The sequence below is a fragment of the Trachypithecus francoisi genome, unplaced genomic scaffold, assembly GCF_009764315.1.
Source record: "Trachypithecus francoisi isolate TF-2019V2 unplaced genomic scaffold, Tfra_2.0 Lachesis_group12, whole genome shotgun sequence".
In the NCBI taxonomy this organism is placed as follows: domain Eukaryota; kingdom Metazoa; phylum Chordata; class Mammalia; order Primates; family Cercopithecidae; genus Trachypithecus; species Trachypithecus francoisi.
The window spans coordinates 38,752,331-38,774,834 of NW_022681457.1; the positions used below are offsets into that span (position 1 = coordinate 38,752,331).

At 40.4% G+C, this 22,504-nt stretch overlaps 1 protein-coding gene across 1 annotated transcript in view; it reads left to right on the forward strand.

Moving 5' to 3' along the window:
- Positions 1-22,504, forward strand: part of ST6GALNAC5 (ST6 N-acetylgalactosaminide alpha-2,6-sialyltransferase 5) — a 191,727-nt gene that overhangs the window by 63,294 nt on the left and 105,929 nt on the right. The gene's annotated exons all lie outside the window — the stretch shown is intronic.

Here is a 22,504-nt window from a genome sequence, read left to right on the forward strand (position 1 = left end):
CATAAAGGAAGGATGGAAAACAAATGCAGTCAGCTGGATAGTGCACTTTGTGCTCAGCTGCTGTTACTTGTTGGAGCAAGATGTTAGGACATTGAGAAAAACCACTGTGAACCTGTACCTCACACTGATGTTAGTTAGCCTCATTGTTACCAGAGGAGCACATGGAAGAAACACATTTTTCTTTTCCTCTGACCTGCCTGGTCAAATAATATTCATAATTCATTACTTTCAGTGAGGCCAAGAGAACAGAACTTTCTGTATTCCAATCTATTTGCCATGAGATCCACCGTGCTCTATTGTGTTATATCCCCTCATCTCCTATCCATTTCACACACGTATGTTTCCTGTCTTTTTTCTGTTGGATTTAGTTTGCACGCCCTTGTGTAGGGAAGAAAAGAACTTAGAGGAAAAGGTTGCATTTAAGGGCAGGCTCTAAGAACTGATCATTAGAGAGGTAGAAAGAGCATCGAGAGGAAAATGTTGGATTGGAAACAAAAGGAGGAGAGAATTTCAGAGTAGAGTTGTGAGTATAAGATCCTGCAGAGAGGTCCACTGAGATTATGGTGTCTCTCCAGTAAGACAGCACTGATACCTTTGGTAAGAAAAGTTTTTGCATGGTGTGGTAAAGGCAGAGCCAGGCTGCCATACCAGGGAAAGGGAGCAGCAAAGAGTGAAGAAAGGAATGTGCTCCACTCTTTCAAGAAGTTTGATGTGGAAAGAAAAGAAAAAGGAGGACTGGCTGCTTTTTAGGGAGACATGCTGAAAGAGTTTTCTTTGTACGGCAAGGAACACTTAAACGTATCATTTGTAGATGGAAGAGAAGTATTTCTGGGGAAGAAAAGGGAAATGATTGAAGATGAGAGAGCAAGAGTAAGAGAAGAGACTAAATAGAACAACTCTCCAGGGAGCTTATTTCCATTACATAATTCACTCTACAAACGTGGGCTCATCTTTGTTGCATTTCTAGCTCCTTCTGACTGGAAGTGTGATTTCTAGCAACATATTTATAGAATCTCCTCTTCCCCCCTTCAAACACTTTTCAATAAATGCTCCATGTGGTTCATTTGTAGAGCTATCTCTACTGTAGTAGTTTCTACCAGAAGTCATCTGCAGATAATGCAATTCATCAAGTGGCAGGAAGGGTTGAATTCCTGGAACAACTAGGAATCGTTGGAGGCTGTTTCTGCTGTGACACAGCCCTGAAGTGGCTAGTAGATATTCAGCCTGAGTGGACCCCCTTTATTACTGATCTATTGCCTGCCTAATTGTGCTTAACATTCCAAACATTATTAATTTTTAATTATTTACATTTAATTATCTGCATTACTTAAGCATTCGAATTCCACAGCAAATGTTCTCAATGAAATAATTACTAAAGAGTCAAACCTCTTGGATTCCACAGAATTAAATGTTTTCAGTTTGCAGCAAACCTTTCCTCCAGGAGGCATGCTTTGCACTGTAGTGTTCTGGAGGTGGCTGCAGTCTGGGTGGTCATGGTTTCAGCCTTACCAATCCTTTTCACCTCAGGGACACTGTCAACTCTAATGGGATGGATTGCTCTGCTTGGCATTAGCATTAGCAGGTTGAGTGCCGTTGGGATACTCATGCCATCTCTCTTCTCATTTCTCTTCTGTTAGGTTCAGAAAATGCATTAACAACGAGCCAGTTCTGGTGATAGGAAAGCGAAACAACATTATTGTGGTCAAAAGGCAGAGGCATGATGAAAACTAATAATAGCTCCTACAAGAGATGATTACTCACAGCTGATCAGCCAGAAAGCTTTTCCAGAGCAAAATCTGGACTCACTGTCAATGAAAATGCTGTTTCCAGAACAGAGGCCAAGGAAACAGGATTATTCACACCAGCATTCTTGACATAAATATTCTACACCTCCATTATCCTTTGTACAGAATGAGGGGGCCATGGTCAACAAAATGTGAATTGGTTTCAGTTCATTTTCTAGGAGTGGAGATGGATGGAATTGTGCTGATGTACCTATGCTCACTATGATACATCTCCCTTGTCACCAACTACAAAATCACTGGGAGGGTTGATGATGTGATCTGTACGCATATAGTGGTTAAGACTGAGGGATATACATTGGACCTTCCTTCATCCCACAACTATTTACTGATCACCTGCTCACTGCCAGGCACTGTGCTAGGCACCTGAGAGATGGAATATAGCAAGACGAACATAGTGGCTTCCTTTATGGAACTTATAGTCCAGCAAATACAAGACTCCCTGGATTTGAGTCACAATGGCTGCCTCCTAGCTGAATGACTTTGGGGAGCTTACTTAACCTCTTCAGACCTCAATTTGCTTATCTTTAAAACTGGAATAATGATAGTACTTTCCTCAGAGGGCAGTTATGACTATTGAATTGTTGATATGGGAATGCACGTGACACTGATAACTCACAAGACTGGCACTTACAGGTTGCTTCACTGGGTTGTTGATGAGGTGTGCATGTGTGGTTTCACTAAAAGCCTGTACTTGAGACCTAGCAAAATTAGCAATTTAATTATGAGTATTTAATAAATGCTATAATTACTGGACACAACTCTAAGTAGCAGAAGATATAGCTGGGGCGAGCAGGCAGATGTTAGAGAGTACAACTTTCTGAGTTTGGGTAACAAGTAGACACATTAGTCTTATTCCTGGTATGAAATAAGTGTTCAATAAATGTTTGTTGTTCTTACAGTTGTTATGATCATTATTAGGCCTTCATATTAAGCTGAAATTCATGTGTTTGTGCCTAGTAAGTAAAACTGACAAAATGGAGCACTGGCGTGGTACTTGTACATGTCAAATAGTAACTGTTAGCTGATGCACACGTGCACACCCACACAAGCACATACGTGTTAGTGTGCATTTTTATTACAGGCTATTGAAAGCATTTGTTAACCAGAAGGGACCTTAGAAATGATACAGAATAGTTCCCTCAGGATGATGAAACTTGAGGCCTGGAGAAAGGGAAGCAACTTGCCAGGCCACACAGTGAGTGGTAAACCAGGGACCAAAATCTGGTCCTTTGCCCCAGCTAGAGAAAGTCTGCTGGACCCCACCCTGCCTCTCTTCTAACTACTTTACATCATGTACAATAACAGTGACAGTAAGTAATATCCACACCCTGCTGGCAGTCTGCAAACGCCTTTCTCTTTCATGGCAAGCTGAATTAGAAGCTTTGGAGTATACTGATTTTGCCTTCTCTGTCTCACCACTTTCCTGCCACCTGTCTTTTTGCATTCGTAATGAAAATAAAACCCAAATGCATAAATCATATGACTGATAGTCATAACCGGTTTTATTAGATTGCTGTAGCTAAGTTATGCATGTATAGATTCACTGAAAACTTTTTTTGACACCTCATAAAATTAGTATGTAAATTGGGGGTAAAATTGAATACCCCTGATTTAAATTACTGGGCACAGCTCTAGTTAGGTAGCGTTTGGAGACAAGGCTTGGGGACAAGACATAGAAGATGTGGCCAGGGTGACCAGATGTCAGGATTGACAACTCTGTGAGCTTAGGCAATGGGTTCAATGTTTTGAAATTCCTTGTTCCCACAAGCCTCATAAATACTACCTTTGTACCTTCTTAAATACGCAGTGTTTTGCTTAGCTGTGTGCATGAGGCATGCGACAGACAGCAATATTTAGAAAGTTAGGGGGCAGCACCTTCCAAAATGGACCTGGATTTATCTTTTTATCGTGTTTTTCTCCTGCTGAGGAGTTCACATTATCATCAACATAATAAGCACTTCATCATTGATTATTTTTGTGTGAGGTAATCCACAGAGTTTTGTTTGAACCCCAAAAATTGAATTAAGAGCACTAGCTGCTGTTCTCACTTGCTACAGTGGGTGACTTCCCAAAAACTATCCCACCTCCTAATCACTGGAACATATCAATGTAGCTTTTTTCAGAAAAAGGGTCATTGCAGATATAATAAAGTTAAGGTTCTTCAAATGAGATCATCCTGGGTTACCCAAGTAGACCCAAAATCCAATGATGAGTGTCCTTATAAGAGACAGAAGAGAAGATGACATGGATACAGGGAAGAGGAGAAGAGGCCATGGGAAGACGGAGGCAGAGATTGCAGTGAGGTTGTCACAAGCCAGTTATGCCTGGGTCACCTGAAGCTGAAAGAGGAGCCTTCAGATGGGGCAAGTCCTGGCCAACAACTTGATTTTTGATTTCTGGCCTCTAGAACTGTGAAAGAATAGATTTCTCTTGTCTTAAGCCACAAGGTATGTGGTAATTTGTTATGACTGCCTCAGAAAACGAATACACCTGCCAGCTGCAAGGTGGCCTCCTCTGAATGCGAGGTGTTAGAAGGGACAGTGTCTCTCAGAGTCAATTCTGAAAAACACTAGTTGTGTGGGTGAAGAGATAGGTGGGCCTTAAATGGCAGAAGGAGTGAGTGAGATGGAAGTATGGAGAGGCCAGGCACCAAGACACCGGTGGGGGTGGATTATTTTCTGCATGGGTGCATCACTTCTAAAAGTATTGTTTGTTTGCTTGTCCTCAAACACATGCTTCCATTTATTCCCTCTTCTCATGTATATGGTGGAAGAACACTCAAAATTGGCCTTTGGTCTTCTAACCTGTAACGTAAGAACAACTTGAACTTCAGAACCAGCCATTTCAGCGTGCAATATTCCTGAAATTCGTTTTAGTTATTTCAATTAGGTATTTAAATCAGTATTCGTTTCTCTTTTACCATTCATTCTCACACATTGGTCACATGAAGTGTCAATGTTCTTTTAGGTTTGGGAAGTTCACTTGCAGTAGATAAATCAGTCACCTAAAAGGTTGCTGCCCAAAATCACTGGAGCAGTTGATACCACCAGTATCCATGACTGAGTGCATTCCTTCATTTGGTCTATGGAGATACTTATCAAGCCCTATGTGTGCCAGACACTGTGTCTGGCATGAAGTGAACAGTGGGGCACAGAACAAATATGGCTTGGCCCTTCGGGAACTCTAAGCACAGCAGCACATCTTCTAGATCTCGGCTGACTCTGGACTTGGTATTGCCCAAGATCTCTTCAGGATCTAGCTGAGTAGGTTTTGTCTTAGACTCTTCTCTCTCACAGGCTGAATTAGAGAAACCAGACTCCAAAAGGCAGCTGTATGTGGTCATCTATCGGTTTCTGGGGACATGGGATGATGTGTTTGGCAGAAGTCTCCTCTCCTGTCATTCTCCACCTCCACAGACATTTAGAACAGCTCTGTCCAGCTGCATATCTAGACAGAACTTAACTTGACATCCACAGTATCTGATTTGTACTGAATTTGCTACAGATATATAGAATCTGAAGCTTCCCTTCTAAAGGGGCATTTTGAGCCATAACAAATTCCATGAAAAACAACTCTATGTCCTCCCTAAGTGATAACAATATTAAGAGTGGAAATTGTCACCCACAAAGAACTTGACTAGCAAATTCCCATTGTTTCTTACAGGCAACTTTTGTCTCCTCTCCTTCCTCTAGCCACAGTTAATGTTTGCTGAGATGTAAATTCACCCTCCACTGCTCTAAATATATTAGAGGTATCAATTCAATTGTTCTTCATACAACCAGAGATAGGTGCTATTGAGAGGTGACAATGTGCTAGCAGCCCTCACTCTCGCCACCTCCTCAGCCTCGGTATCCACTCTGGTGGCACTTGAGGAGCCCTTCAGCCCACCACTGCACTGTGGGAGCCCCTCTCTGGGCTGCCCGAGGCTGGAGTCGGCTCCCTCCGCTTGCCAGGAGGTGTGGAGGGAGAGGCGAGGGCAGAACCGGGGCTGCGCGTGGCACTCTCCGGCCAGCGCGAGTTCCAGTGGGCGCAGGCGCAGGCGCAGGTGCAGGCTCCGCAGGCCCCCACACTCAGAGCCGCCAGCAGGCACCACCCGCCCAGGGCAGTGAGGGGCTTAGCACCGGGCCAGCAGCTGCGGAGGTTGCGCCAGGTCCTCCAGCACTGCCGGCGATGTGCTCAAAATTCTCGAGGGATCTCACCTGCCTCCCCATGGGGCAGGGCTCAGGACCTGCAGCCCGCGTGGCGCAAGCCTCTCTGATGGGCGCCGCCCCCTGCTCCATGACACCTGGTCCTATCCATTGCCCAAGGGCTGAGGAGTGCAGGCATGGCTCAGGACTGGTGGGCGGCTCCACCTGCAGCCCCGTGTGGGATCCAATGGGTGAGGCCAGCTGGGGTCCTGAGTCTGGTGGAGACTTGGGTAACTTTTATGTCTAGCTAAGGAATCGTAAAGGCACCAGTCAGCACTCTGTGTCTAGCTCAGGGTTTGTAAATACACCAATTGGTACTCTGTGTCTAGCTCAAGGTTTGTAAATACACCAACTGGTACTCTGTATCTAGCTAACCTAGTGGGGACTTGGAGAACTTCTCCCTCTAGCACTCTGTGTCTAGCTCAAGGATTGTAAACGCACCAATCAGCAATCTGTCAAAATGGACCAATCAGCAGGATGCGGGTGGGGTCAGATAAGGGAATAAAAGCAGGTTGCTAGAGCCAGTCAGCTGCAACCCACTCGGGTACCGTCTCACATTGGAAGATTTGTTCTTTCGCTCTTTTTAGTAAATCTTGCTGCTGCTCACTCTTTGGGTCCACGCTGTCCTTATGAGCTGTAACACTCACCGCCTAGGTCTGCAGCTTCACTCCTGACAGCGAGACCCTGAACCCACCAGAAGGAAGAAGCTCCAGACACATCTGAATGTCTGAAGGAACAAACTCCGGACACACCTTTAAGACACATCTTTAAGAACTGTAACACTCACCGCGAGGGTCCGTAGTTTCATTCTTGAAGTCAGTGAGACTAAGAACCCACCAATTCTGGACACACTATTATTCCCATTTTACAAGTGAAGAAACTGAGGTGAAATTACTTGCCCAGTTTTCAAGGATCTTATGTGTAAGAGTTGGGACTCAAATTCAGATCGTTTGGCCCTAGGGTCCGCAGTTTTTACCATTATGCTAGACTACCATCACAGAATCAGATCAACATGCATTGTTAACCTCTCTGTGACTGATGGTTGTTTAGCCAATGAGTAACCAAACTGCAAAGAACCTGAGTTCTTCAACTACAGGTACTAATGTCTCTACTCTGAGCCATGTAAAAAAATAATTGTAGAAGAGAGGGAAATTGAAAATTAAAGTGTGGGGGTATTGCATTGAAGCCACACATTTACATGAGTTAAGAGTCCCTGATCACAGAGCACCCTCTCCAAACCAGCCTCCCATCCCCTGAAGGATGAGACCCCGCTGACTGACTTCTACCACAGAGCATGCAACCTTTGAAACATTTCCAGAAGCAATACAACAGTCCTTCATAAGAGTGTAGGAATGAAGCTATCTAATTCTCTATATCAGCCATCAGAGGTACAAGTGACATGAAAGTTTAACTGGAATCTTTTTTTCCTTATGTCTCAATGCATACTTTGCACTTTTAATTCAGCATTGTGACAAGTTCATACATCTGATTCATGGAAACTACTTATAAAATATGAAGACACGTTAGCAACTAAGATTTGGTTAATACACATTTCAAATGTTGTGGGATTTCTTTGGAGTACAACAATACCTAAATGTTGCATTCTTTAACAAATTTTGGGGTGTGGGTTTGTGCACATAGGGTGCCCAGCAGGTAATTTATTTCGTGATCATTTCCTGATGAGCACAAGGGCCCGATTACAGGCAGATCAAAAGAGGTAGGACTGTGCCCCAAGTGTTGCTTCTCTTACCCCAAGGTTGCCCAATGCAATAGTTTTCATCCTGGTACATGCAGACATGTTTCCTCTAAGGTGCAATGCCAGAATCCTAGAGGAAAGTGTGTCTTGATTTTGTCTGAGAAAACTGGCAACAATTCCTTTGGAACTGATTCCTTTTTATTATTATTATTTTAAAGAGAATAGATGGCTATTATATCACTTCCGCAGCTAATAGTTTGTAGGTCAAGATAATCTAGTGCCAAGAAATGTGATACTCATTAAGATACAGCATGAAAAAGAGAAAGTTTTGTTTGTAAAGGATGTTTTTATTAAGTCACAGACCCAAGGGAGTACAGAAAGCTATTTAGGGTACCAAGAATAAATTGGATGGCCCCTCTCTATTCCTTTTTTAAAATCCCCCTAATTATTTATTCTGCAACTTCTCCCCCAACAAGAATGTAAGCCACATTAGGGCTGGGGTTTTTGTTTATTATGGCATCCCCAGTGGTGGTATGTATTTTGTACTTAAAATATATTAATGAATGAGTGAATGAATGAATGAATTTCATCTGAAGAATGAGTGTTCCAAGAGAATTCCTTGTTAAAATAAACCAGTGCATTGTCGATAAAGCAGCTTCTTTGATTGAGGGGCAAGCTCTCAGGTTAATGTGAGATAAGAGTTTCTGATTTCAGCATCCAGCCAAATGATACTGTTCTTTGGAACGCACTCTCTTCTTCCCTCCACTAGTTTTTCTTCCCTAGGATTTGTTTTGGATCTGTAGTTACAGCATTTTCTGCTCAGAATTCACCCAAGGGAAAAAAATGTGTTTTGAGTAATACTCATTAATGTGAAAATCTGACCATATTTTGAGAAATAAGGGGTTTGGAAGCTCAGGACAGACCATCCCACTGCTCTCTTAGGGACATTGGGCCACTGGAGCCTGGCCCAAAGAAGGTCTCCTGGGAAATCAGGACTGAGTCTGGGCAATGCTAGAGTCAGTGGGTAAAACCGCTTTGGGGTGTGGCGCACAGAGTAAGGGTCTGTAGAACCCTCCATATTGACCTGAGCCTGGCCTGAGGTAGGAGTCATCTAAACCTAACAAAAGGTGTCTAGGGGACTTGAGGTTAAGGCCGAGTTATTCTTCAAGTACACAATTATGGTTGCCAGTAAAATAAATTTCATGCTTGAGGTGATATTCGTGGGAGGGAAAAAAAGGAAGATTAAAAAGGCTGTGTCAAAATAGTGTTTTGATTAGACCAGAAGCATCGTTTTAGAAAATGCAAAATAGGAATGCAATAAAACAAACAAACAAAACCCAAACAAACAAAAAATGCTTTGGGCATGGCTTTCAGGGATGAACGATGAACCAAGGTCATAAATCATCCCCCTGTATTCTATTTTTCTATTTTTCAGGTGTTATGTTTCTCTATTTTGTAGACTTTGATGTTCTACATTGTGAAAAAATAACTAATGCACAATCCCGTATATTTAAGGTTGTATGATTATATTTGTCATCTTTTTAATTTGTAGAGGATATTTAATTTACTCTTTTCTGGAATATATGATAATCCTGTGCTTTACTTTCTCATGAAGGAGAGAGACTAAAACAATATGCACCTTGGTTTAAAAAGAACTAATTAGCAATTTCCCTCCGGTTCTCCAGGCTTATGGCAAATAACTTTCTTCCTGACAACTGAACTTTACATTCCAACCTCCATTAGTCTTAATAGAAGTCATGCATTCTCTCCCACTTGCTGTGATATAAGAATAATTTTTCCTCTGAGTAGAATAATGGTTGTGCAGTCATTTAGGTAGTCTTAGAAAAAAATAGCCTTTTATTGTTGTTGTTGGGTTTTCTTTGATTCTGGGAATGAGGCTAAGAGAAACCTTGTTCCATTTTACCGTAAATCCAGAGAGGAGTCCTTAGTTTTCAGAAATAATTCATTTACATTTAATGAGTGAATATTCAGAGTTTCTAGACTCAGATAAAACATCAAAATTATCCAGTGACCATAACTACATTTTAGAGTTACTACTTAGGTGGCCTAAACAAAAACTTATATTTTCAGCACGACTACCATCTGAAAAAAAGAATAAAAGCTACCATCCACCATTCTGACGTAAATTAGACACTGAAAGTATACACTTTACCTCCACTATTATTGATTTATTCATTTCTGACCTCATTCCCAAGACAGCTCACTCATTTCCTCCACCAGGTCCAGGACCAATATCTTACTTTAAGTAAAAAGTTTTCACTCAGAAAAATCTGGTTGACTTTTATATTTGACACAGTAGAAAACAGAGTTATGGTGCTGTTTTAAAAGAACTGGGAAGTTCTTTAAATCCCAGTCTACATAATAAGGTTGTCTTTAGCACTGTGCATTAGCAGCAAGTAATTACCTCCAACTAGAATGAAATGAGGGTCAAGAATGGTTCCAAGTAATCCAGTGGAAGTGTTACTTGCTTTATTGAACATGCTAATACAAAGCTGTATTTGGAAGAGTCAAAGAAGAAAAAATGCCTCAAACCCAAATTGCCTTATGAGCTTTTTCACAAGAGCAGTCCAGAGTGGTTTGTAAATGATAAATCTAAGAGTTGTGGTTATTTAGTTTTACCACTTTAAATTAATTCACCTAAGAATTTAAATGATTTTGGATTTCTGTTTTTGTGTCTAAATTTAATGATGCATTCTGTGAATATAAGGATAAGCACACCCAGATTTTTATACATGTAACTGACCTACTTTCAAATAGGTGTGCCTATTCCTGAATAGATAGATTGGTGTCTACCAGATTACAAATTAAGTAGACATGATTTATATGGTTTTAGTATGTGAAAGTATTAGCTGATGCTAATTTCTTCTTTTGAAATACTAAGCAAATGAAACATATTTACTAAAACTCAAACAAACTATTATTGATGTATAGTCATCCATAGCTCTAATCTGGATGGGTGATAATTCAAAGTCATAACAATAATTCATTTATTAGCAGCAAATTAGCTTTGAGAACAAAAATACAATCAGCTCCAGAATTCATGCATTTTTTTTCTTTCATTAGACATTAATCAACCAAAGTTTAGGGTGAATGTATTTTATACATCTAGGTCAATAATAATACAAAGAATGCTGACCTAACAGCAATATCTTGCAGATTTTTTTTCCCTTCTAACATACAGCAGGAAACACGTAAAACATAAGCTCTTTCGACGAAATAAGTAATTAGAAATGGATTGTTCAGATTTAAATTAGAGGATGATTATTTTAAAATGACAGAAGTATTGGAAATTTATCATTCAAACCACCTTAAAAGTTTTTCCTAGTATACACTACAACAACAAAAAAAAGGAACATTACAAAAAACTAAGACTTTGAGAGGCCAGGCATGGTGGCTCACACCTGTAATCCCAGCACTTTGGGAGGCTGAGTTGGGGAGGGTTGCTTGAGCTCAGAAGTTTGAGACCAGCCTCAAACTTCGAGAGACCCCATCTCTAATAAAAATTTTTTAATTAGCTAGGTGTGGTGGCATGCGCCTATAGACCCAGCTACTCAGGATGCTGAGGACGCTGAGTGAGGAGGATTGCTTGAGCCCAGGAGTTTAAGGCTACAGTGAGCTATGATCATGCCACTGTATTCCAGCCTCGGTGACAGAGCTTGACCTTGTCTCAAAAAAGGAAAAATAATGATAATAAGACCTTGGGAAACTTTTAAAGCAGAAGAGAAAATGTGGTCATATGTATAACTTCTCCTCAAATCCCTCTATCCTATGCTGACACACTCATATTCCTAAGAAAGATAGCCAGAGAGAATTGCCAGACAAATACAAACTTTTTTAATCTTGCAGAAGTTTCCTGTCCTGCATTCTTGCCTCTTGTCATCTTCAGATGAGATGAGCTTAATAGATCAGAAAAGTCAGGATACAGTAGGCTATGCTCCAGTAACAAATAAAACCCAAAGAGTGAATTGTTTAACACACTAAGTTTATTCTACACTCAAAGTCCAAAATGAATCAGATGGCCCTCTTCCATCTTATAGCCTGCAAGCGTGCTGTGTCAAGAAAGAGAGAGCTAAAAGTTTCCATGAGATGTGTCTGTAAGGGCCAGATTTAGAAGTGTCTTGTGAAACCGTGCCCCCCACCCCACCGTGCCCCCCACCCCGTCCCCCTCCACCACATTGCATGGTTCAGGGCCTAGCCATGTGATCCCCACCTAAGGCAAGGGAGATTGGGGAGTGGGTGCCCCCCCCCCCAAGAGGATGTGAAGTGGATCTTAATACTGTCCCTGCTGCAGAAGACCTTCTAGCTCCCTTAAGCTCATCAGGCTTAGCAGCCAGCTCTGTTTTCTCTCCTCAGGGCTGTGCTGTGGGCCCTCTGATTCTCCAGAACCAACATCCCTTCAGAGAAAGAAAACATTCAATGAAAGAGGAAGAGAGAGAGATGGAATGAGAGCACTAGCTCTCATACGAAGTCCCAAAAGCACAGGATTCCAGAAAGGAATTCATTCTGCACATCATTTTCTTCAAGTGGGGAGAGAGAAAGTGGTATGGGAGTGGGTGCAGAGAGAGAGAGAGAACTATTGAAATAAGAATATACCCTTACACTTGAAATAAGTAAGAATATAAATAAGAATATCCTCTCACTCTACTTTCCTTCCTCCCACGTAACTACTCCCACCATAGTGAATATGATAAAGTATATATCTGATTTCTTTACTCCAAAAAGATACCAAGAACCTTAAGCTTTCTTTCTGAGCCATTCCTCACCAACCTTATCTTCATTTCTTTTCTTTTCTTTCCTTCCTTCCTTCCTTCCTTCCTTCCTCCCTCCCTCCCTCCCTCCCTCCCTCCCTTCTTTCTTTCTTTCTTTCTTTCTTTCTTTCTTTCTTTCTTTCTTTCTTTCAGATGGAGTCTCGCTCTATCTCCCAGGCTGGAGTGCAGTGGCGCGATCTCGGCTCACTGCCAGCTCCACCTTTCAGGTTCACGCCATTCTCCTTCCTCAGCCTCCCGAGTAGCTGGGACTACAGGCGCCCACCGCCATGCCTGGCTAATTTTTTGTATTTTTAGTAGAGACGGGGTTTCACTATATTAGCCAGGATGGTCTCTATCTCCTGACCTTGTGATCCACCCGCCTCGGCCTCCCAAAGTGCTGAGATTACAGGCCTGAGCCACTGCGCCCGGCCACCTTATCCTCATTTCTTAAAGTATAACTGTAGCTGGACCATTTTACATTCTACTGAGTATTCTGTCACACTGTGGTCACCAGCATGAACGACACTTGGGAACTCATCTAACCAATATTTTGGATGTCTCCCAAGTGCCAAGTCTTGTGCTAACTCCATCCTGAGGCTGTGCTTCTCTCAAAGAGCTTGTGTGTTCCAGCTGTTGACATCCGAATACTGACAGATACGTTACAGGAAACACAGCTACTGTTGCTTGTAACCCACACCCTGAGGTGTGTTGCTGGGTATATGCCCAGCCACACATCACACACAAAAATGTCTTCTGAGATACCAGTTGTGCACTGCTCTAGAGTAATCACATCCAAGATGGGATGGCACATACATTAAAGACCAAAGCTTTGCTCTTCTCATGGGTGTTAAGAACTGGAAATTAGTTTCTTCCCAAGGCCAACTCTCACAGTCTTGATCTGTCAGAACTTACTGGGGTTGAGGAAAAAGATGATGTTCTGAACATGGCCTGTTTGGGCCTGTCTGGGGCTCAGTTTTGCCATCAGAGATGTTCCTTGCTGGCAGTGGCACTGGCCCACAATGGACAGAGCTGGCATGAGGAGCAGAAGCTGTAAACCAGGACACCAGAAGTTGCCCTTTTTAGACCCAGCTCTTCCACTAACTCACTCTGTGACCTTGGAGATGTCCTTTTGGCCTCTTTGAGCTCTGGTTTTCCTCATGTGTAAAATCAAATGTTTGGACTAGACAAGGGCTTTTCCAGCTGTGACACCTTGTTATTCTGGGCATCTATGTTCCTGCCTCTGTAATTGAGGTCATCGGTCCTATGTCATACTGGGTCTGCAGGGAGGATGAATTGGAGCAGAGTCACCAGATTGATCAACTCGAGAGGCATCCCTCCCACAGCGACTCACCAGGAGAAAAACCATTAGACCCATCACCTCTGGAACTTGTTCACACTGATTTTGGTTTTTTTCTATAACTTCTAAATGCTCACAAACCGAAGAAGGCAATAACCCTTTTTCAGTCAGTGCAGCTACCAAAATGGAATGCAAGTACCTTTGCACCTATTGCTGAGCTAGCCTCTCCAAAATGTACTTAGCCCATTGCTGAGGAAGTCTGTGGGTTTAGAGAGAGGACTTTAGAGAAGACAGAGCACTTCCTGTCACTGGAAGACCAGCTTAGCATGAGGGGACTTGTCACACAGTACTGTGGTATTACACATTTTTAGAGCTACCAATAAGCTCAGCCTTCTCCTTACCTTCACACAGATTTCTTCCCACACACTTTACACACAGGGAAGTGAAGCCCAGAGAAGTTGATTAACCTAAGGTCATGCATGGTAGGAAGGACTGAGATGAGAACTGGCATCTTCTGACTCCTGACTGTTAGGCCAGTGCTCTTGCACTCTACTGCACTAAATAATTCGTAGACACACTCACCGACACAGGAATCTGGTATCAAGAACAGTGACATGATAATGGTACAGCCAAAAATGGTACTTACATATACCACATATTTATTTTATATGTATATAATATGTACAGTATATATAATACATATTCTTTAGTCTCAACTTATAGGTAAGAAACTGAGACACACAGACATGAACTAATTTATTCATTTGGTGACATATAGCTCAGTTGTTCCACTGAAGCAATTTTTTTAAGTGCTTGTCATGAGCAGGCATTAAATTAGTCACTATGATGGAATTTAGAGATAAATTAGAGCTCTGCCCTCAAGGAGATGATAGTAATGTATAACCTAAACCACAGACATGGGTAACAGTTATATAAGGGAGATGTGGGACTGAAGTCAGAAGAGAGAGCTGGCTAGATTTGGGGAAATTCAAAGAAAGGGATGTATTTTTTTTTTCCGGATTGAATGGGCTAGAGGAGGAAATACAAGGGAAGAGGTGACTGAACTGAATCTCCAAAGAAGAGTAGGTTGTAGGGCATAGAATAGGGAGTGAAAAGCCAGAATGGGACTAAAATCACTGCATGAAGCCAAACAGTACATCAGTTGAGAAGTCTGATCTGTGACAAGTGTGCAGCCACAACCAAAGGATAGCAAGTGTAAAATGTTTAGTAGTAGGTGAAGACCGGGAATGGGACTAATCTCATGAACCACCTGTGATAAAGAAATCTTTGCTTTCTGATTTTGTTACACCAAAAAAAAAAGAAAAGAAAAAGAAAGAAAGAAAAGAAAAGCCATTAGAAAACTTGTAAACCTAGTGTCTAAGCTACAAGCAAATTGAAACTGACCCAGCTCACTGTTAAGAGTCTCTTTGTGAGAGAAACTAGAGCATTTTCCTGTAAAGTCGACAGGGTTTACAGTTGTAATAGGCCATTGATTCTGAATACACAAATGTGAACAAACCAAGGGTCAAATCAGTGTCCCTGAAAGACGGCAGCTGCAAAAGGTAAAAGCCAGATGCAACAGAGTTAACCCACATCACCACTTTAAAGAGGAGCAGAGCTGTGATTGTCTCCACTGAAGAACAAAATGAAGATTGGGTTTAAATCAGTGTTGTGCTGGTAAATATTTGAACACTACCGCTGTTTAAAAATGTGTGTGTGTCAAGAACAGAAAACCAAACACTGCATGTTCTCACTCATAAGTGGGAGTTGAGCAATGAGAACACATGGACACAGGGAGGGGAACATCACACACTGGGGCCTATTTTGGATCTGTAATTACTGGCAGGGCTAGGGAAGGAATAGCAGGAGAAATACCAATATAGAATGACAGGTTGATGGGTGCAGCAAACCACCATGGCAGGTGTATACCTATGTAACAAACCTGCACGTTCTGCACACGTACCCCAGAACTTAAAGCATAATAAAAAAGATAATATTTTAATGAAATATTAAAATTAAACTGCCAAGAATGCATATTTTTAAAAGTGTGGGTTTCTATTTATTATTAATTTTCCCAATAAAGAGCACATAATTTACAAATAACAATAAAATGTTCAGTATTCTTTGTTCTAAATTCCATGTACCCAATTGTTTCCTTAAGAATGTTTTTATTGAATTTTGCAAAATTATTTTATCTATAGCTAACCTATGGGTGCAACTTCTGAATGAATATAGTCCCAAAATAATATGGTTAGTATTTTTGGTTACCTTAGTAGGTAAGAAGAAAGTGAGACCAAAAAGACCTGTGTTGGAACCTCATTTGCTCCTCAATAATATGAGTAACTTCCTTACTGAATCAAATAACAGTTTTCAAATAATAGACCACCACTATTTTTCCAGTTTTGTGCTTCTCATGATGTAATGTCTACAAACACAACACACTTTGAAGTTTAATCTGTAACATTTACATTTTCTCCATCTGTTTCTAATAATCAACAGTATAGCAAATCAAGTCCTGATTGGTGGTGTTTGCTTATTTCTGTGATACAAATACTTCCTTACAGCTGGTTTCCAGCTACCCATCAGATATCACTGAATGCAGAGCTGGGAAGAGAGGTATAGTAGCAGACCTTACATTTTCACTATTATGAATATGTGCCTGCGTGTCCCCAAGTCTATGTGTTGAAGCCTTAACTCCCAATGTGAGGGTATTTGGAGGCAGGTCCTTTGGTAGGTAATCAGATTTATGTAATTAGGTTTAGATTAGGTCACAAGTGTGGGGTTCCCATGATGAGATTAGTGACATTATAAAAAGAAACCGAAGTAGTCTATAACACTGTAGTTAAATATGAACAGAATTAACAATAATACATATATTTAAATAGCTAGAATGAAGATATTGAATGGTCTCAACCCAAAGAAATGATCAATGTTTGAGATGATGGATATGATTACCTGATCTGATTTACTGATTTACCTGATTACCCTGATCTGATCTGATCACTATGCATCCATTACCCTGATCTGATCACTATCCATCATGTATATTGCAACATCATTATGTACCCCATAAACCTGTACAATTATGTGCCAATTTTTTAAAACTACAAAGTTTAAAAAATTAAAAATAAATGTAGAAAATAAAAACACCATGGTCACAAAAAAAAATTAAAAAAGAAACCAGAGTTTGCACTTGTGCACTCACTCGCCTGCCCCATCACTATAAAGGAACGCCCTCCCTGTGCTTCCTCTTTCTCTTGTTACCACTGACTCCCCATCCTCTCACAACTGCTGATCTGTTCTCCATCTCTATAGGTTTATTTCCAGAATGTTATAAATATAGAATTATACGTACATTAACTTTTGAGATGACTTTTTTCACTAAGGATAATTCCCTAGTTTCATCTACATAGTTGCATGTATCATTCCTTTTATTTCTGAGGAGTATTCCATTGTGTAGATAAGCCAGAGTTTGTTTAACCACTCACCCATTGATAGACACGTGGGTTGTTTCCAGTTCTTTGCTGTTTGGATAGAGCTGCCATAAACGTTTGTGTATTTTGTATATAGATTTTATGCGAATGTGATTTTTCGTTTTTCTGGGATAAGTGCCTCAAACTGATTGCTGGGACATATGATTGGTGCAAGAAACTTCCAAACTATTTTCCAGAGTGCCTGTACTATTTGACTTTCCCACCATCCTGTATGAGAGATCAAGCTTCTCTGTGTTCTTGTCAGCATTTTGTGTTGTCACTGTTTTCCATTTTAGCTATCCTAATTGCTGTGTGCTGACATCTCATTGTGGTTTTAATTTGTGTTCTCTAATGGATAACGATGTTGGACGTCTTTTTATGTGTGTATTTGCCACCCATATCACCTCTCTGGTGAAATGTTTCCCCATGTCTTTTACTCATTTTCTAACTGGAGTTTGTTTCTTTACTATAGAGTTTTGAGAGTTCTTTATATATTTGAGATGTAAGAACTGTGTCAGATATGTGGTTTGCAAGTTTTTTCTCCCAGTCTATAACTTGTCTTTTCGTTCTCTTAAAAGAATCTTTGGCAGCATAAAAGTTTCAAATGTTGATAAAGTTCAGTATATCAATTTTTGCTGTCATTTCTAAGAACTCTTTACCTAGATTTACATCCTTTATATTTTCTCCTATTTTGAAATAAAAGTTTTATAGTTTTATATTTTCATTTAAATCCATGATCCATTATGAATTAATTTTTTATGTGGTGTGAGGTTTTAAAGCAAGGTTCATTTTTTTGCCCATGGGTGTCCAATTGTTCCCATGCTGTTTGTTGAAAGTTATCCTTTCTCCAATGAAATTTTTGTTTTTAATATAATTCACTTCATTATAAGTTTTAAAAATAATGCCTGTGCTTAACAACTGGCTCACAATATTCATAAAAATTATCAATCAGTTCTGGGAGCCAGCACAGGATGGCTCCAGCACTTTATTGGTTTAAACTATATTGTATGTTACTGATTAGGAGGGAAAAAGCAGTCATAGGGATGGTTAGAAATGATGAGTGTTTACCTAAATGCCCATCAGTGAGAGACTGGACAAAAGAAGGACAAAAGTATTCCATGGTATCCACAGTATACCATGGAATACTGTGCAGCCATAAAAAGGAACGAGATCATGTCCTTTGCAGGGACATGGATGGAGCTGGAAGCCATCATCCTTAGCAAACTAATGCAGGAACAGATAACCAAACACTGCATGTCCTCACTTATAAGTGGGAGCTGAATTATAAGAACACATGGACACATGTGGGGAACAACTCACACTGGGGCCTGTTGGAAAGTGGGAGGGGAGGGAGAGTATCAGGAAGAATAGCTAATGGATGCTGGACTTAATGCCAAGGTGATGAAATGATCTGAGCGGCAAACCACCGTGGCACACATTTACCTGTGTAAAAAAACCTGCACATGTACCCCTGAGCTTAAAATAGATGTTGAGAGGAAAAACAGAAATAGTGAGTGTTTGTAAATAAATATATATTTAAAACATTATAAAAACATAAAGGCCCAGAGGTAGCATTAGTATCATCTTGTAGAAAATTAAAACTCAGGTTTGAAACTCACATTTTACTAGCCTCAGAGGGAGGAACCGGGAATGGCATGTAATTCATGCTATTACTTTGAAATTGCTTAATTAATAGATTGCTTTCAAACTAATTGGGTGGCCAGGAAGCTTAGTGGAATAATCATGGCCTCTGTGGTCAAATGGAGCTGGGTCTGAATCTTGGCTCTGACATTTACCAGCTTTGAGGAAATGCCTTATTCACCATCAGTTTTCCTTAGTGTTAAAATGGAGAGAACGCCAAGAATCAAAAGCTGTGTTCATTAATTTAACAAATACTTGATGAGTGTCGGTCTATGGAGAAGGGATTGGGGATACAGCAGTGAGCAAAACAGTCATGATTTTTACCCTCAAAGAGTTTACAGTCCAATGAAGAGGTGGACAGTGGGCAAATAAGCACATTAGTGGAATGGTATTACCATCGTGATAAGTGGTATGAAGGAGAAAAAGCAGATGTAGTGGTTTAAACAGACAAACCCAACACTTAGCACTTTTTCTAGCACACAGAGTTTGCTCAGAGGCAGCTATTCGTATTGTTGCAGATTCGGATAAGATTAGTGTGGCCCAGGCAGAGGTTTGGAGGCCTGTCTGGGCACCTGACCACTGTCATCTATGTTGCATACTGTAGTACTCATTTTGCACATCAAGCTGAATTGGATGTGCTTCAAGGTGCTCCTCTTACTCTAAAAATCTGTGTCCCTTAGGTGTGTCAAGCAGGGATTAGTTTAATTTCTTACAAAAGGTGAGGGCAAATTCAGCAATCAATGTGGTAGTCATTGAGTCAGTTGCTATATGTATTTACATTTCAATAATGTTTTTCTGTTATATTCCCTAGTCATTATGCCTTTTTTAAAATGGAATAAATTATGAAAAAAGACTTAAGGAGCTAAGTGTTTACCAACTTTGCTTCCAACTATTGGCACACATTGAGTTTTGTTTGGAAGTAAGTTATTGTTAGTCAATTTTTTTTGTAATGAAGTCCATAAATCCACATTAAATACACATCCAAACTTGTTGAGGTCCTTTTGATTTTGCATATTTCATCAGAATAATTCACTAAACTCAATCCGAGTCTTTTTCATTTTAAATTTTTGCTGATTTTCCACTAAGTGTCCTCTCACTCATTGAGCAACAAGTGCAGTGTTGGCTGCCTGGGCAGGGAAGGGAAGAGCAGGGGCTATGTAGGCATCTGAGTGATTCTGCTTCTTGGCTCTTGTTCTTATGGTTTAAAATAGAAGGAATAATCTTTTCACTACTGTCCCCACCACCTCCGTTTTTCAGTGGGAAGATGAGGAGTAAGAGCTATATGGTTAGTTATTTTCTGTTTCCCTTCTCTAATTTTTTTTATTATCAAATTGATACTGCCTTATTGTAGGAAATTTGGAAAATAAAAACTACAAAGGGGAAAATAAAACTTACCTACAATGTTACTTTTAGGAGTCATTGTCTCCCATACTTTGAAACCAGATATGATAATTCCATAATTTCAGGGTTAGATTCTATTAAAGTCCCTACTTATGCCTCTACAACACTTTGAGACTAATGGAGGAAGCCATATACCTAAATGAGGCCCAAGATCCGGGAAAAAAAACAAAAAAACCTGGGTAAGAGCCGTATAATGCTGTGTTACAGGAACTATTCTAAATACATTGCAAATATGTTTCTTACAACCACACTCTATGGGTACTATTATTACCCTCATTTTTCTATAGTCACAAAAGCAATAAGAGGTAGAACCTGAATTCAGGTCCAGCAAGACTGGCTCCAGAGTCCACAGGCTAACAAACTTTGTAATACTACAGAAAGCTGAGTAACCATTTCCCACTTCCCTCCTCCCCTCACTCATTCCCTCCTGTGGGAAGTCAACACTTCCATTGTTTCTTTATCTCACTCATGGCCCAGTATTGACTTTGTTCCTATTTTGACCTGTTATGTGATGTTGTCTGTCACTCCTGTGAGTGGAGGAACTGTTTTGTCCCATTATCCTCTTTCTAGAACTTTCCCTCCACTCACTTTTACTGAAGGCCAGCTGTATTTCCATGACCTAGCAATATAACTCACAACTATCTCCTGTGAAAATCTGGCAGTTTTATACAATAACCAAAGTCACATACAATCCTTAGCATAGATTTGGGGACAACGGAGGGAGATGATTAAATGCAGTGTTTAACATGGGGTCGGGGAGGTTTTGTGAGGTCACTGAGGGGCCGACAACTCCTTCAAACCATCAGGGAGATAACCTCTATTGATTGGTGTATTTTTCTTGAATTTTTTTCTATGCATACACTTTTCTGAAGTTTATTTTATTTGTTTTTATTTTACCCAACTTGTGATTTTGAAATAACTCAAACCTGTAGAAAAATGGAAAGTATTTTCACTGAAGACTTTTTACCTTTACCTACTCTATTAGTTTCCTGGGACTGCTATAACAAATTACCACAGACTGGGTAACTTAAAACAAAATAAATTTATTGTCTGACAGTTCTGGAGGCCAGAAATCTTAAATGGAGGTGTCGGCAGGGCCATGCTCCGTCTGAAGGCTCTAGGGAAGAATCTTTCCTTTCCTTTTCCTACCTTCTGGCAATTGCCGGCAATCCTTGGGTTCCTTGGCCTGTAGAGGTGTTCCTTGAATCTTTGACATCACATGGCCTCCTTCCTCATAGTTCTCTCTGTTCCTCCTCTCTTCTTATAAAGAATGCATTTGTATTGGATTTAGGGCCCTCCCTAATTCAGTATGACCTCATCATAATTTAATTACATCTGCAAAGGTCCTATTTCCAAATAATGTTACACTCTGCTGTTTCGAGAGGATATTAATTTTAGTGGATATTACTCAGCCCAGTACACCTGTAGTCACCAATTATTAACATTTTGACACATTTGTTTTATTTTTAACTCCATCTGTCCACTCACTCACCCACCCACCCATACACACACACAGATTTTGTTGATCTATTTGAAAGTACTAGACACGACACTACACCCCTAAATACTTCAGCTGCTGGTATCGATCAGGCAAAATAACATTTCTCTACATAACCACAATACTACTATTATCTCATATTTAATATGAATACCATAATATCTGATATCGAGATCATAATCATATTTCTCCATTTGTTCTAAAAACATTCTTTATAGCTGAAGGATTTTTTCTCCACAAATCAAGACTTAATAAAGGATGAAACATTGCACTTATTTATTATGTTTCTTTATTCTCCTTTTAGCTAGAAGAATACCTCCCCCCCCTTTTTTTTTCATGATACTCATATTTTTGAAGAGTCCAAGCCAGTTGACTTTGAGAATGTACCCTATTCTGGGTTTGTCTGATTATTTCTTCATTATTAGATTGGATTAAGCCTTTTTGGAAAGAATTGCCTGCAGAAGACACTGTCTACTCCAGTTGCCTGACATCCTGAGGCTCCCGATGCCCGTTTGCTCAGCTGGTAGCGATGCCACACAGGACAGCTCTGCTGGGGTGCCGGCAACTGCTTCTCTGCACAGTCATGCACATTGTTTCCCAGTTCTTTCAACTCCGGCTTCACAACATCTTTTTATTTGTCCTTTTTTCTTCAGAGTTTTTGGATTTCTGATTAGAAGTGTTTAGAAAATATAGATATTTTTGGTAGACATCTAACTCAGTTCAGCAGTAGTGTTAGT